Here is a 17,586-nt window from a genome sequence, read left to right as displayed (position 1 = left end):
CAACTATGTAAAGTACTTATGGAACTGAGGAGCTTGAGGCCAAATTGAACAGCTTTCTTGGCTCCCTCCTTTTCGCATAGATTCTCTAGATATTACCAGTGCTTAGGGGCAGATTTAAAGCCTCTTGAGCCATTTTTGCATCACTTTTAACATGGAAAAAGTGACTCAAAAGTGGCGCAAGGGGCTTGTAAATCTTCCCATTAGTGTGTGTGTGTGTGTGTATATATATGGAGGAGAGGGAAAAATAAAACCACTTTGAAATTCATCTTTGGTGTTGAGAGATCTGTACCTGAGGAGAAGAATGTGTGGGGAGCCACTCTCGCAGGACTTTGTTTGTATACAATTTGGACGGAATACGGCTGTTTTTGTCCTTACGGATCCTCTCTTCGAAACGAGCTGCTGGGCTGAAACGGCCGACACCGCGCATGCGGAATGCGCAATCAACCCAGAAGGAGTAATCGAGTCAGCAGCTCCCCGTGTAACCAGGAAGACGCGGCAAGCACTCGCAGCGAGAACGCTGTGTTTCCAAGTAGAACCGGATTGGAGTCGGAGGACCCCGAGGGACTACAAGGCTACGCGCGGTAAGCTGGTGAGTGCGCGCCGTCACACACAAGTGTGAATTGTTGTTGAGCACGGGTGGAGAGATCATCGAGCACCGTTCAATAACGCCCCAAACTCGAGATAAGACATCGTAGTTTAGGGCAGTGGACTTAGTAGTATTTTTCCCTCCACAATAATGACAACATCGGCGGAGGCATTAAAGAACCGGGAAGCATTAGCTGATGCGATGCTTGTGAACTTGCCGGCAATAAGACCAGTAACAGAAACTACGGACAACAGTAACCCTAATATGGATTTAAAGGGCAAACTTAAAAAATTGGAGAAATTACTAAAAACTGAGACTACAAAATGGTGGGAAAAACGCTCACTAGAGAAATATTTGGAAGTGGGCAGAGTCCCAAGGGGTTTGAGGGTACTTATAGCTCCACCATTTGAGAACCCCAACCCCCTTATGTTGAAGGAATGGGCCACCAACAACTTGGAAGCATCTAAAAACATGATCTGCATTCTAATTAAATATGCGGCAATTGACAGGGATGATATCCTGAAACAAATTTAGATACTCAATAATGAATTGAACACGCACAAGGAAAAGGAGTACATTAAAAAATATTGTGAAGATATAGACACCCGCTTAGCCAAACATCAAGAAACCATTAGCCTGCGCAAACAGTACAAATTCGCCCGTGACGAGCAGGATTATGAGACGGGGAGAATTTTCACGTTTGCACGTAAATATGATACAATGAAAAGACAGGCATTAATCCCTAAACCTGCTATGCAAATGACAAACGAAGGAGGTGAAACAATTGTGTCAGAAGCAGAACTTAGCTCCAATGCTAGCAGTATGGGATCTGATGATGAGCAGGCAGCGGGTGGGTCCTCCAGTGTACCAACTCACTTTGCACCATCAGAGGAACTGGGTTTTTTAATCGAGGACAGATTAAAAACATTGCGACCGAAAACCCAGCAACAGCGGAACAAAAACGAAAACACAAAAACCGCAAATGTCACGAAAGGAGGAAATGCCGGAGGGAGAGGTTTCACAAAAAGAGGCAGGGGCAAGAAATGGTAGAAATAGAGAACATCATTTCTACTATAACTCCACCTGACACCGTTGATAATGAAAATGCAGCTGTTAATACACCAACAACTGATATTGACAACACGGTCATTAACCTCTCAGAAGTTGACCTCTCCAAGGCGGAAATTCAACTATTATCTTTAGGCCTCTCCTTTTGCCCCAAGAATTCTTACAACTATGTGCAAACTAGAATAGATGTTTTTAAATTTATTCGAAAATTAAAACTGAAAAAGCACTTTAAACTCACTAACGTACAGGAAAGAGCAACTACCATCAGCAGCTCGTTGCAACCATCCTCTGTATTTCAGGTTGCTGATATGGGAGCATTACAAACAGCGCATGAATTGGCTTTAGAGGAAAACTTTGGTAACAGTTCTACTCAAGATAGATGCGACAAAATGGGGATTAACATTAATGCACCAAGCATAACACCTTTCAAACCAAGATCTACATTTATCCCCTTGATGCCGAAAGATGCCATCAACACTTTCAATGATATGATCACGGAGGATTTAAAGGGATTGCATATTAAAACATCTAGAAAAATTAAAAGATTCAAGTACATGGAAAAACAATACTTGACTTTAATGAAGAAATTAAGGAGCAACTCCAATTTAATAATAAACAAAGCCGATAAAGGCAGCAACATCGTGATCTGGCCTAAAGACCTTTACATGGAAGAAGCACAACGGCATTTATCTGATATCTCCTGTTATAGGAAGGGTAATTTCAGTGAAATTCGCAGTCTAAAAGAACGTATTCATAAAGAACTGAACCAATGGAAAAGGGAAGGCCTTTTAACCAAACAAGAACTGGGATTTTTGAAAATTGACAATCCGCTAACACCCACCCTTTATCTCATCCCTAAAATTCATAAATTGGTTTCCCCTGTTCCAGGTCGACCTATTATTTCAGCCCAGGGAAGCCTCATGGAGGCTATTTCCAAGTATGTCGACTTTTTTCTTCAAAGTTTTGTGGTTAAATTACCTTCTTATATAAAGGACACGGGACATTTTCTTACTAAACTGAAAGAGGTGGAATGGAGAGAAGAGTATATTCTGGTGGCTCTTGACATTAGCACCTTGTACACCAGTATAGAACACACGGATGGCCTCAATGCTGTTAGATATTTTTTGAATCAACGTAACCTTAGTTCTAAGAATCACAATGATATGTTGATAACTATGATTAGGTTATGTTTAACAAACAATTATTTTTTATTTAACAAGGAAATCTACCAGCAGCAAAGAGGGGTTGCCATGGGGGCATGTTTCTCCCCCACCTACGCGTGCTTACACGTGGGGTGGTGGGAGGAGCATGTCCTCAGGCATATCCCTGGTTACACCAGTAACATTATACATTACTGGAGATTTATCGATGACATCTGTCTGGTGTGGAAAGGAGATGAGAGATCAGCTAGAGAGTTTGTGAGAGCCATTAATGACAACATCCTCAACCTCACCTTCACCTGTCAGATTAGTAAAACCAACATACAATTCTTGGACGTTGACATCTACGTCCAAAATAATGCCCTAGCCACTAGACTTCACAGGAAGAGCACGGCCGGCAATTCTATCTTGCACGCCTCTAGCGCTCATCCGAGACATCTAATAAAAAGTATCCCCTATGGGGAATTTATACGGATGCGCAGAATATGTAGCTCTGAATCTGATCTAGCCAGCTGTCAGAATGAGGCCATTCAGAGATTTCTAAAACGTGGCTACCTTATTAAAGATCTTTTGGTAGCCAAAGACAAGGCCAACAGCAAGAATAGAGAAGAATATCTTGTTGAATCTAGTGAGGCGTTGAGTACAGTGGAGGACACTCCCCCAACTCATGACATTAATACCATCAGTCTGATCACCACCTTTAACACCGAGGAAAGGAAAATAAGGGGCATCCTCAGAAAACATTGGCCTATACTCCACACTGACATTAATTTGTTGCCATTACTTCCAACTGATATTTACAACAAGGGGTGGTGAGGGACAGAGTCTCTGAATTAAACAGAATACTCTCACCCAGTCAAGAGATCAGGGCTAGATCCAACACCGTTTTTTAGCTCACTGCACCATCCCAGTTTCAGAACCTGGCTGTATGCAAATTAGTCTGTTCCTGTCCCAGTGCATGATGGGAACAGGGCAAACCAAACTACAAAAGCCAATTCTTACACTGGGAAGGAAACAAGCTACCGGGGACCGGTTTCTGGCATTTCAGCCTCTTCGGCCCGGCTTGCTTGAATCCTGATGGTGCAATGAGCAAGGGACTCACATCTGAGCATACCCTTCCACGCTTAGGGTGGACAAAAATATTTACAACAAGGGGTGGTGAGGGACAGAGTCTCTGAATTAAACAGAATACTCTCACCCAGTCAAGAGATCAGGGCTAGATCCAACACCGTTTTTTAGCTCACTGCACCATCCCAGTTTCAGAACCTGGCTGTATGCAAATTAGTCTGTTCCTGTCCCAGTGCATGATGGGAACAGGGCAAACCAAACTACAAAAGCCAATTCTTACACTGGGAAGGAAACAAGCTACCGGGGACCGGTTTCTGGCATTTCAGCCTCTTCGGCCCGGCTTGCTTGAATCCTGATGGTGCAATGAGCAAGGGACTCACATCTGAGCATACCCTTCCACGCTTAGGGTGGACAAAAATATTTACAACAAGGGGTGGTGAGGGACAGAGTCTCTGAATTAAACAGAATACTCTCACCCAGTCAAGAGATCAGGGCTAGATCCAACACCGTTTTTTAGCTCACTGCACCATCCCAGTTTCAGAACCTGGCTGTATGCAAATTAGTCTGTTCCTGTCCCAGTGCATGATGGGAACAGGGCAAACCAAACTACAAAAGCCAATTCTTACACTGGGAAGGAAACAAGCTACCGGGGACCGGTTTCTGGCATTTCAGCCTCTTCGGCCCGGCTTGCTTGAATCCTGATGGTGCAATGAGCAAGGGACTCACATCTGAGCATACCCTTCCACGCTTAGGGTGGACAAAAATATTTACAACAAGGGGTGGTGAGGGACAGAGTCTCTGAATTAAACAGAATACTCTCACCCAGTCAAGAGATCAGGGCTAGATCCAACACCGTTTTTTAGCTCACTGCACCATCCCAGTTTCAGAACCTGGCTGTATGCAAATTAGTCTGTTCCTGTCCCAGTGCATGATGGGAACAGGGCAAACCAAACTACAAAAGCCAATTCTTACACTGGGAAGGAAACAAGCTACCGGGGACCGGTTTCTGGCATTTCAGCCTCTTCGGCCCGGCTTGCTTGAATCCTGATGGTGCAATGAGCAAGGGACTCACATCTGAGCATACCCTTCCACGCTTAGGGTGGACAAAAATATTTACAACAAGGGGTGGTGAGGGACAGAGTCTCTGAATTAAACAGAATACTCTCACCCAGTCAAGAGATCAGGGCTAGATCCAACACCGTTTTTTAGCTCACTGCACCATCCCAGTTTCAGAACCTGGCTGTATGCAAATTAGTCTGTTCCTGTCCCAGTGCATGATGGGAACAGGGCAAACCAAACTACAAAAGCCAATTCTTACACTGGGAAGGAAACAAGCTACCGGGGACCGGTTTCTGGCATTTCAGCCTCTTCGGCCCGGCTTGCTTGAATCCTGATGGTGCAATGAGCAAGGGACTCACATCTGAGCATACCCTTCCACGCTTAGGGTGGACAAAAATATTTACAACAAGGGTGATGGATCAAGCCCTGATCTTTGGACTGGGTAAGAGTGGTCTGTTTAACTCAGACACTCTGTTCATCACCACCCCCTTTTCTAAATCGTTTTTGGCCACTATAGGTGTGGCAGGGTATACTCAGACATGAGTCCCTTTCTCACTGCTCCATCAGGATTGAAGCAAGCCGGGCCGAAGAGGCTGAAATGCCAGAAACCGGTCCCCGGTAGCTTGTCTCCTTTCTGGTAAAGAATTGGCTTTGTAGTTTAGTCTGCCCTGTTCCCATGATGCACTGGGCCAGGGACAGACTGATTTGCATATAGCCAGGTTCTGAGCTGGGATGGGGCAGTGAGATAAATAACGGTGATGGATCAAGCCCTGATCTTTGGACTGGGTAAGAGTGGTCTGCTCAATTCAGACACTCTGTTCATCACCACCCCCTTTTGTAAATCGATTTTGGCCACTATAGGTGTGGCAGGGTATACTCAGACATGAGTCCCTTTCTCACTGCTCCATCAGGATTGAAGCAAGCCGGGCCGAAGAGGCTGAAATGCCAGAAACCGGTCCCCGGTAGCTTGTCTCCTTTCTGGTAAAGAATTGGCTTTGTAGTTTAGTCTGCCCTGTTCCCATGATGCACTGGGCCAGGGACAGACTGATTTGCATATAGCCAGGTTCTGAGCTGGGATGGGGCAGTGAGATAAATAACGGTGATGGATCAAGCCCTGATCTTTGGACTGGGTAAGAGTGGTCTGCTCAATTCAGACACTCTGTTCATCACCACCCCCTTTTGTAAATCGATTTTGGCCACTATAGGTGTGGCAGGGTATACTCAGACATGAGTCCCTTTCTCACTGCTCCATCAGGATTGAAGCAAGCCGGGCCGAAGAGGCTGAAATGCCAGAAACCGGTCCCCGGTAGCTTGTCTCCTTTCTGGTAAAGAATTGGCTTTGTAGTTTAGTCTGCCCTGTTCCCATGATGCACTGGGCCAGGGACAGACTGATTTGCATATAGCCAGGTTCTGAGCTGGGATGGGGCAGTGAGATAAATAACGGTGATGGATCAAGCCCTGATCTTTGGACTGGGTAAGAGTGGTCTGCTCAATTCAGACACTCTGTTCATCACCACCCCCTTTTGTAAATCGATTACTTCCAACTGAGCCCTCTATCATTTTTAGGAGAGGGCCCTCCATGAGGGACTCTCTAGTTAGAATCAGCCCAGAGGTCAATGACAGTAAAGTATGGGTTTCCAACAAAAAAGGCTTCCACAAGTGTATTTCGTGCAGGGCATGCAGGTTCAGGGTCAACACTGCTGAGTTTCTTTTTTTTTTTTTTTTTTTTATGCTTTTCTCTCTTCGCTGTTTATTAACATCACATCGCACAGCAGCCAGAAAAGCATCAAAACTTGAAAATTTTTGTAGTATTCCCAACATAGGAATCTCAGAAAACATTGTAATAACATCGTTTAATAACTACAAATCCCATGAGGTGAACATTTAGGCAGTCCTTCTTTTTTATAAATTTTTATTAAGCATTTTCAAAAATTTTCTCCGCATTATCCTGCATTTGGTTACAGCACAATCTTATTGCACAGATGATTAAGTACATTATCATACGTTTTGTGGCGCAAGAAAATCCTATGCATAAATGATACCCACATTTATACATCAATCGATAACAGAACAACAAATGAAAAAATGAAAAGAGGGGGAAGCAAACACACAAGAAAAAGACCATAAAAATGCTGAAAAAAAGAAAGAGTCTTTCTTTCACTGAACTGGATTCATCCTACTATTTTTCCACCCCGTAATAGGTTGCCATATTCTATTACCTAAAACCTTAGCCCTCCTTCCTTTTCTTTCATAAATCGCTTTTTCTAAATTGTATATTGACAGAAGACTTGCAATCCATTCCTGGAATGGGGGGGGAGCTTTATTCAGCCAGTTTCTTGCTATACATAAACGATAGACTAGATGTAATCAAAATGGTTACTTTTCCAAAAGTATTGGTTTTTTTTAGGTCTATTCCATTATTTTTCGAAAATATATGGTTCAATAAATTAGAAGCGATTCTGAATAAATTTATTTGGGCCAAAGGAAAAACAAGGAGAGCTTATAGACATTTAACGGTAGGCAGAGACAAAGGCGGTTGGGGGGCGCCGGATTTCAGGCTCTACTACTGGGCAGCTGTAATACAGTACTGCTGGGGGCTACTAGGCGGGGGAGGTAGAGAGAACACAAGAGAAATCGAGACAGGATCAAATAATGTCTATAATGTCTATACCACATTGTTGGGGGAGGAGGCTGAAAATGGGTTTTTAAATACAACAGATTTCACTTATTTCAAACATACAAGATTTAAGACCTTGAAGGCAGCCTACAGGGTGTGGCAAGGAGTGTCGGAAAAATTGGGGTTGGGTAGATTTAATAACTATACGCGGCTATTTACAAATTGCTCACTACCGGAGGAGATTTTTAGGGATGGCACTATGCGAGACTGGCATAATAAGGGCATAGGGAAAATAGGGAATTTAATGGACAACCAGGGGAACATGTTACAGTTTGGGACCTTAAAAATGAAATTTGGGCTAGAACACAATAGCTTTTTCAAATATCTCCAAGTTAGGAGTTTTTTAACTCAAAAACATGGCGGCCCGGCAGGAATGGGACATTGTAAATTTATGGAATATTTAGAAATAACTAATAAGTGTACAATTAGACAACTTTACGCAGAACTGAAAGGAAATAAAACAGATGAAAGGGCAAAGTATTCACAAAAATGGGCTGAAAAATTGGAGTCAGGACTAGAAACTTTCCAGATGTCTTTGGATTTGGGAAGAACAGTGCTATGCTCCGCGACTCTTCAATCACAGCACTTTAAGACGTTATTTTCACTCTATCATACCCCGGCCAGAATAGCACAATGGGGTGGCACGTCAGGTATAACATGCCCCCGATGCAATTCAAATGAAGCAGATATCATACATATGTTCTCGCAATGCCCACAATTGTTTACCCTGAAAAAAGCCATAGAGGGCTTTTTGATAAATCACTCAGCCTTAAGATCAAACTTACTGATAAATTAGTTATACTAGGGGTGGTTTGTACGGCAGAAGATATGCCAGTAGAGTTTATTTTTGTCTCACTTGCAACACTGCTGAGTTTCTATCGCCATTCAAATCCCACCCCAACACCTATCAGAGAGCTATATACCTGCTCCACTGACCACGCTGTATATGTATTGGAATGCTCTTGTGGGTTGAAATATGTGGGCAGCACTAAGTTGCAGGTGTTTAATAGAATATTACAGCATTTAAGGGCAATAGTTAATTCTGATGTCACTTATCCTGTTGCCCGCCATTTTGAACTAGTGCATGCCAAGAATTTAAACCATCTAACTTACTTTGTGATCGATTCCGTACCAAAGAACATCCGTGGTGGGGATCGAGAGAAGCTTTTAAGACAGCTTGAGAGCAAATACATTGTACTCCTCAACACCAGAATACCTAATGGGCTGAACAGGGGGGAAGATTTACAGGTCTTCCTTTGAGTTTTAGTTCTCAACGGGTTGTAAACAGTAGTACCCTGGAAGGGTCATTGTTTGATGTTTATTGCTTTGGAAGTAAACCCATGTAGTTTGAATATCTATCACATGTCATTTGGAAATATGCAAGCAATGTCCCCCTGTTATTACGATAATCTTCTGGATAATTAGTCTCATGAATTTAGTTTCTTTTCTCCTTAGTATATGATATACTAGGTCCATAAACATTCATTACTCTGTACATGATTGTCACTCTACAAGCCGGTTTTTACATTGGATTTAATGTAACATGTAATATTCAGTCACTATGGCTATAGTCGGTTCACAGCAACAGCAGTGATGCTTTACACGTTTTTTAACTGTGTTTATAGCTAAAACAAATTTGCGCAGGTATAATGATTTGGAAATTTATAGTGATTGATCATAATATAAGGTAAATCATCATTATATATACACTGCGAGTCGATTTAGCACTTTGTTTTAAGCACTTTAGCACTGTTTTTGAATAACATCATGTCTTATGGGTTTGTCTTACATATTTTGACAAGGTATTATAGATTAATACATACCATTTTTTGCACATTGCAATATTACCTTTTTGTGTGTAGTCTCCCCTGACAGTAATTGGGAGCCAACAATTGAACCTTCATATGCACTTGCACTTTATTGTATGTTTTGCACATTGGGTCGATTGCACTTTGTTAGAAGCATTGATTATTATAAATGATCCCAGGAAAAGGATAATTTGGAATTAGTGTATCAAATTGTACCTGGAAAAATAACGTGCTCTATATTGTTGTACATAGCGTGATTTTGTGCATTAGTATTTTCTTTATGTTCATTACCCATGTGAGCTGATGTTATTGTCATTGAGCACAGTATTTAAACACCCCCATTGGTCATTTGAAGCCATGTGATCAAGGCCGTTTCTGACGGCCGAAACGCGTCATGCCGGTGGAGAGGGAAAAATAAAACCCCTTTGAAATTCATCTTTGGTGTTGAGACATCTGTACCTGAGGAGAAGAATGTGTGGGGAGCCACTCTCGCAGGACTTTGTTTGTATATATATATATATATATATATATATATATATATATATATGTATATATATATATATATATATATATATATATATATATATATATATATATATATATATATATATATATATATATATTACCTACTGGCGGTCGCCAGTAGGTATATATAGTTAGGATTTTTTCCCTATGGGATTTCTGAAAATTCTATGCCTAATAACTTTTGCGTTTGTGGACGGAATTGGCTGAAATTTTCAGGAAAATGGCACATTTTGTTTCTGAGCAGCCCTTGAAAATTTGGGGGGGTTTTGTGGAGGGGGGGCCGAGAAAAAAGGGGGGTCCCAAAACGCGTTTTCCCCATGTTAATTTCCATAGGGCGGTTGGACTCACTTTTAGCCCGAACGGCTGAATGGATTTTCACGAAACTTGGCAAAATTGTAGGGACTGTTAGCCCGATGTGCCTTTGCTAGGTCTCAATATATGTGCTTCAGTGGATTTTGAGAAATTAACGTTTAAATCAAGATATATATCTGTAACAGCGCTCCGGTTCGCGTACTTTTCGCTTATCGGAACTTTGCGCACGGAAAGCTGATTGGCTCTTCGGTGTCTGTCAACATTCTAAACAGTCCGGTGCAGCCGCCATCTTGTCTCTCGGTAGGATCGAGAGACAAGAGGAGGCCAAAACAAAGAGGGAAATTTCAATAAGGGGGCATAGTAGATCCTCCCTGACCCCCTAGGTTTTATGTGGTGTTTTTAAAAGGGCCCAGCAGGGTCCAAAAAAATATATATATTTTTTTTTTCGCGATGAGCGTCTAGTACGCGAACCGGAAAGCGTTCTGGGCAGCGTACTATAAGGATAATAGAATGATACACTTTTCAAAGACTGTATGTTAATTGTTTGTTTTTTTTTCTTTTTTTTTGTTGTCTTTATTTTTAAAGTTATTTTTGTTATTTTCATTGTTTTTCATACTTTATTAAATTTTCTAACATTTCATTGTCAGAAATGTCATAATTTATTATAGGGTGTAATTGTTTTTCATTTTCAAGCAAGTTGTCTACTGCTTGAACACATTGTAGAAGTTCGTGGTCTCTACTGTCATCCATAAAGTCATCAAGTTTGTCTTGGCTGCTCTCCTTCTGTTGATTCGAAAATGAAATTTGTTGTTCGCCTTCCATTTTGCCTGAAATTTTGAATAAGAAAATATATATTAGTAGAGATAGGGCACTGTTGGGATTAATTTTAGATAGTCATTTTTTATCAGTGAATTTATCTTTTGGCAGTGTATAGTATCAGAGTGGAAATAGGACTATAAAAAAGTGTATGTGATTTAACCAAGACAAGCCTAACTCCATTCATAACTATAACAGAGAAGTCTATCTAAATACATTAGTACTACAGAGGGATAGTGTATATGTAGCAGAAAAATTCTATTATATTAAGTTATAGTGCACAATATATTTCGTTTTTAAAAATTATATCTTACCTTCACAAAGAAGTTGAAGTTTTTGGAAGCTATTAAAAGGTGTTGTACAACAAGAAGTAGTAGTCAAAATGGCTGTGTTTTCTTCTCTTCGGTGATATATATTCAAGTATATAACCAATCAAATGTCAGGTAATAAAAGTAGATAATGAAAGTAACATTTTCATTGGTTGTCAATTCGAACAGTTTAGATGTGTTTTGTAAAGTAATTTACCTCACGGTATTTGGAGAGGTCTAAAGGCTAAATGGCTAAATGAAATTTCAATCAAATTTGTGAGAATGAAAGGGATTGTTATGTAGTATGAGGTAATTTATATTTGGTGAGAGTGTCTCTAGTCATTTTTCTGTAAATTACTTTCCCGCCTTTTTTTGGACCGCTTTCCGGATAGCGGTCCGGTCCGCGTACTTGGAGCGTAACGGGAGTCCACCATTTTGTGTTTCGGTCGAATCAAGGTATAAAATGGAGGGTAAATAATGTTCTGAATGGGTAGAAGGGGGCATCGTACAAGTATTTTGCCCCCCTACGTTTTCTGAGGGTGGCTGAGGAGGACTATATTTGCGAAGAAAAAACTTTTTTTGTGAAATTTTGCGCGGTTAGCTTTCAGTTCGCGTACCGGATAGCGCTCTTTAAGCGTAGTTTGTTGAAAATTACAGAAAAAAAGCTAGAAAAAAAATAATAAAAGTGTGTGATCAGATGAAGGGTAGCTCTGAGAAGAGCTTTTGGGTTTATGGTACATTTAGGTACTTATAAGTAGGTACCAATGCACATTCTTAAATTCAGAATGAAAATTCTGTTGCCCTCATCTGAGAAGTGAACTCCATCTCCTCTGTAGATATCTTGCATGTAGTAACGCAAGTTATTGTTGTACAGGGAACCCATTCCATGGTCTCTCATGTAAGCTGAAACAGATTTGTTTACATGCTTCCTCGCTTTCTCAATTTGTGGACAAAATTGGTTGGACCACCTCCATTTCTGTCTTTGGCATATATTGGAATATACCAAGGCAGTTTGAGGAAAAAGTGCCATTAATTGCTCAAAGGTGTCCTTTAAAAGCATTTCCAGACCTACCCCTGTCAAAGTGCCCAAATCATTACCTCCACAGTGCACTATTAACAGGTCAGGTTTTGGCAAATGCATAAAGGTTTTCACCAATGGTATCAATTGGTGACATTTTAATCCTCTTTGGCCCAACCACTTAATTTCCACATCTTGTAAATTGAGGTTAGGTAAATTTCTGTTCTCAGCATACCTTTGAGCCCAGTGGATGTAACTATGTCCAACAATCCAGACGTTAAACATGGTGGCTGAAGGTTGTTCTGTAGTCCGATGAAGTGTGGTAATGAAAGGGCAGTTGAAACAGTAGGAGTTTCTAAAGAAAAAAAACTGTGGATTTACAATGCTAATGATTCATTAGCAGTGATTGGTGCATTTCCATTTCTGAAAACAGAATGTTAGGGTGCATGGATGTGTTCTTTGAAAGATGTAATTTGAATGGTCAAGGAAGAAACATTTAATGAAAGATTGCACTGGATACGCAGGTGCACTGAGAGTTCAGAGTTCAATTGAAACATTGTTGTGTGAATTTGCAAACATGAGAGGTCTTCCAGGAGGTGGTTGCTATGGATACAAGGCAGACAGGGCAGAGGGGGGAAGGGTTTTGATTTGAAAAAAGTGAGGGAAGAGGTATGATTGGCTGATATGAGAGATATGTGAAAAGAATATCTGTATTTCTGTGCTTTCAATAGCTGCAGCCTTTGGAGTGCATCCTTTTTCTTCTGCTGAAGACAATTTGGTGTATTTCTGAGACTGTTTTCAAAACTCAAAAAATATTTGCTAAGGTGAGAAAAGATTTATTTAATTTAGATAGAGAATAGTATGATTTAAGGAGAAAATGATGAAGAAAGCTGTGTTTTTAAAATGTGGTTTTGTCTCTAGTGATATACAAATAGAATTTGTTTCTTTGAGAAATTGTAATTGCATATTTTAAAAACGATTTCAGAAATCAATTTCATTTCTGGATATGTACTGCTAGAGCTTCATAGGTTGTTTTGAGCCATATTTATAACGTATTTGAGTGTCTAAGATGTTATGTTTTCCTTTTAAAATGTAAAGCGTTCCTCTTGGGGCAAGTGTCTTGTAAATACGCTCCCACTTGTGCTTGGCAAATTTGGATTTTGATTATGGGAGTTACCTAGCCATGTTAATAGTGTCCCAAAAATGGTGCTAGTGAATTGCAGGAAACACTTTCATGTGTCTCAAGAACATTTTTAGTCATTTCTCCATGAATGCAGGTATACAATTGATTTATTTGCTGTGTTTAAAAACGAATTTTGAAATCAATTACATTTCAGGATATGTACTGTTAGAGCTTCATAGGTTGTTTGGGGTCATATTTAGAAGGCATCAGCGACGGCTCGTGGAGGGAGTTACGGTGAGGCAGGAGGGTGGGGAGGGGGAGGGGCAGGGCGGAGGTTGCTAAAAACCGGCATATGGATGATAGCAGGTAAGTAAACAATTTAATTAATAAAACGAATTTCGTAGCTCGCACTGCATTGCATTTTGCGATGCAAGGCGCACTACGAAATTCGTTTTATTAATTAAATTGTTTACTTACCTGCAATCATCCATATGCCGGTTTTTAGCAACCTCCACCCTGCCCCTCCCCCTCCCCACCCTCCTGCCCCACCGTAACTCCCTCCACGAGCCGTCGCTGGAAGGCATTTTAGTGTCTTTGATGTTATTTTTCCCTTTTGAAATGGAAAGCGTTCCTCATGGGGCCCTGAGCAGTTCTTAGCCATGTTATTTAATAGGAAGTGGATAACATGGCTAAGAGCATTTGCTGGAAAGTGCATGAATATCGCTGACTTTTCAACGATATTCATGCATTGTGGCCGATGTGCGGCGATAATTTTTGTCTCTAAACAATTAAAACGAAGCACAAAATGGCGAATTCCCGTTTCGCTACCAGTTTGCGGCCCAGTTCGCGGCCCGGGAAACGCTTCTACCGTGAAAAATAATTTTTTTTTTATTTTCCCCACGGGACCCTTTAATAACCCCAACAACAATCCTAGGGGGTCAAGAGGGGGATACCTTGCCCCCTTTCATTAAATTCCCCATTCGTTTTTCACCTCTTCTTCTCTCTCGATCCTACCGAGAGACAAGATGGCGGCCGCTCCGGACTGTCACGCAGCAAAAAATAATTAGTACGGCATTAAGTTTTAGATGACTGTTATTTATTTACTGTTTGGTAATAGTGGTTAATAACATTTTATATTATATTTTTCCACAGATTCAACTGCAGATTCTTTCATAGTTTGGAAAATGCCTTCCAAAAGTCGAATACGAAAGGCTAGAAAACGTCAAAGACAGCAGGATGATGTTTTATTGCAGCAGTCCTCTTCCCCAAATACTTGTCAAAACACCAAGAAAGGTCCGGGTAAGAGCACGAAATCATTCTTAAGAAATATTTGTCATAGAAAAAGAATTTCTCCAAAAAATGTTTCAGTCCTCAAAAAGAAAAGCAATTTAAATGGAAAGGAGAGACCCATCAAAAATGTTACTGGTAGAGGAAGAGATAACTCTGTGCATGATAGTAGAAGGAAACAACAGTTTAGGGACATTCGACATCGAATGTTCCGTAATAGGATAATAGTTAATTTAATGAAAAATATTAAGAAATGCAAACAGAAAGCGGCATTTTATAAGAAGAAGAAAAATGTAGAGAAAATTATTGATCATGCTTTTGAAATTAAGCGAAAGTTGTTTATTTTGGTAATCAATAGAATTAGGAAACTAAGCAAGGTAATTTCTGATTTCAAAACTAAAAGTAGATGGAAGAGAGTAGTAAATCGTACTAACTTTTGTGAAGTTTTTTCCGGAGAATGGATGCATAGTTCAAGTTCTGAGGCATTTTTTAATGAGGAGACTTATTTTCAGGATAATGATTTGGTGCATGCAGTTGACATCAGTGGTCGAGCTTATGAAGTGAAGGATGGTTGTCCAGTTGAAAAAGAACAACTTGTGACAACAGAGACAGAAGAGGCGCTAAGTGATGAGGTTTTAGGAAGACGTCCTAAGGCTCCTGTGTACATTTGGAAGTGTAGTTCTATTTGTAGTGTGCGACAGGTTTCCATCAATTTGCTTTGTGATTTTATACGGACATTTAATAAGAAAAGTTTGAAGCAGAAAATGAAGTTGTTGCAAGATTTAGATCCTTGCAGAGTGAGACAAATGACAGGTTTGCGTGGTCATTCACTGGCTTGTCTTTCCAGGAGAGTATGCCAGAGTGTTTTTCATCATTTCAGGATGCTAGCAGTGCATCATAATAAAGTGAGAAAATTAGTGAGAATGTTGTATTATGCTAAGAGTCCAGCAATTATGCTTAAACAATTATGTGCTGCTCTTTTGCATGGTTCTGAAATAGATGTGAAGAATATTTGTGAAGAAATTGAGTTTTGTTACTTTGGTAGTAAAGATGAGAATGTTCAAATTGACCCTGAAGTAGAGGGTAATGTTGAAGATAATGTACAGGTTTCCAGTACAGATAATTTTCAGAAGGAAATTGCCACGTTTCAGATGAAATCAAGTGAGAGGCCTAATTTCACTTGTGTATGTTGTCGACGCACTTATTATAAGAATCAGACTAAGGTAGTGGATTTATATGCAAAAAGTGAAAGGGAAAATAATAGTGAATGGAAGGATTTAGCCACATACTTGATGGTAGAAAATTATTTTGATTTGGGATCGGATCAACGTGTGTGTACTTATTGTTGTAATAAATTAAACCAAAACCAGATGCCTGCTAGGGCAGTTCATAATAATCTGGAATTGGTTGAGATTCCTTCTGAATTGAAGGATTTAAATACTTATGAATCTATTTTGATTCAAAGTATCCATCCCTTTCAGGCTATTGTAAGAATGGAGCCAAAGACAGGGAAGTTGCCTCCAGCAGATTTACAGAGAGGATTAAAGGGAAGAGTTGTTTATTTGCCTCTAGATTTGAATAAAAACATTAACACAATTGGAATAGAAAAAGTGGAAGAGGAACCTCTGGTTATCTTGGTTAATGGGGTTCCGACAAAGAATAAGAAAATATGGCAAGATTTAGTGGATGTTAGGAAAGTCAAAAAGGCAACAGTGTATTTGAAGAAAAATAATAAGTACTATAAGAATGTATATGTTGCAGAAGAGGAAGTAAGTGATGAAGAGGATAGCGATTTGTGTGCAGGCCAAATTGAGAAAGTAGAGGCCTCTAAAAGTGAAGAAATATATGAACATTATAGTGTTCATCCTTTGCATTCCAAGGAAGTCATGGGGAATGCTATTGAGTTGTTTCAAATGAAACAAGCCAAAGGGAGTCCCATTAGTGTTTGGGAGGAAAGTTTGGAAGCTCGGTGTTTCCCACAGCTATTTCCCACAGGTCAAGGAGGAAGATATGATGAGCGACCTCGTGAAATTCCTGCGTCTGAATACCGGACTTTACGATTGTATGCAGAAGATCCTAGGTTTCGGCAATGCATTCCCTATTTGTTTCATCTCCTGTTTGAAAGCGATCTGTCTGGACTGTCATATGCAGTGAACCACATCTTAAAAAGTGGTATACAGATGCGAAACATCTCGGCAAGTGACTTTATGCATAAAGTCAATGTCCAAGACAGTATTTTGGATTCTCACTTAATTAATCTCATGGCGTGTCAGCGTGGTACTAATGAGTACTGGTACCGTCGTCATGGTGATTTAAAATGTATGCTGAGGAACTTAGGAACTCCGACATGGTTCCTCACTCTGAGCTGTGCCGAGTATGGCTGGGAAGACTTACTTGAATTTCTACGAGAGGCAAATGGAAATATTGAAAACATTGAATTCAAGACACCTGGAGAACTGTGTTCTTTGGATCCTGTGAATGTATGCAGGTACTTCAATCATAGATTTGAAGCTATGATGTCTTTCATCACAAATAAAAAGAATCCACCTCTTGGAGAGGTGTTGGATTTCTTCTGGAGAAAGGAGTACCAAGCAAGAGGTGCCCCTCATATACATATGTTGCTGTGGATCAAGGATGCACCTAAATTTGGAACAGATCCGGATGATTTAGTGATGAATTTCATCGAACAGTATTCTACGTGTGCTGTTCCAAACGCAACGGAGAAGAAAAGTCTAAGAGAACAAGTTCTACGTTTCCAAAGCCATCGTTGT

The 17,586-nt window shown here is 40.4% G+C and overlaps 1 protein-coding gene across 3 annotated transcripts in view; it reads right to left on the bottom strand.

Moving 5' to 3' along the window:
* The window catches only part of LOC147692342 (inositol-trisphosphate 3-kinase A-like), a 913,921-nt gene that overhangs the window by 49,132 nt on the left and 847,203 nt on the right, over nt 1-17,586 (bottom strand). The window lies entirely within an intron of this gene.

Source organism: Lissotriton vulgaris, chromosome 9, assembly GCF_964263255.1.
Source record: "Lissotriton vulgaris chromosome 9, aLisVul1.2, whole genome shotgun sequence".
In the NCBI taxonomy this organism is placed as follows: domain Eukaryota; kingdom Metazoa; phylum Chordata; class Amphibia; order Caudata; family Salamandridae; genus Lissotriton; species Lissotriton vulgaris.
The sequence above is the reverse complement of the archived record's forward strand: the minus strand, read 5'-3'. Positions and strand labels throughout refer to the sequence as shown.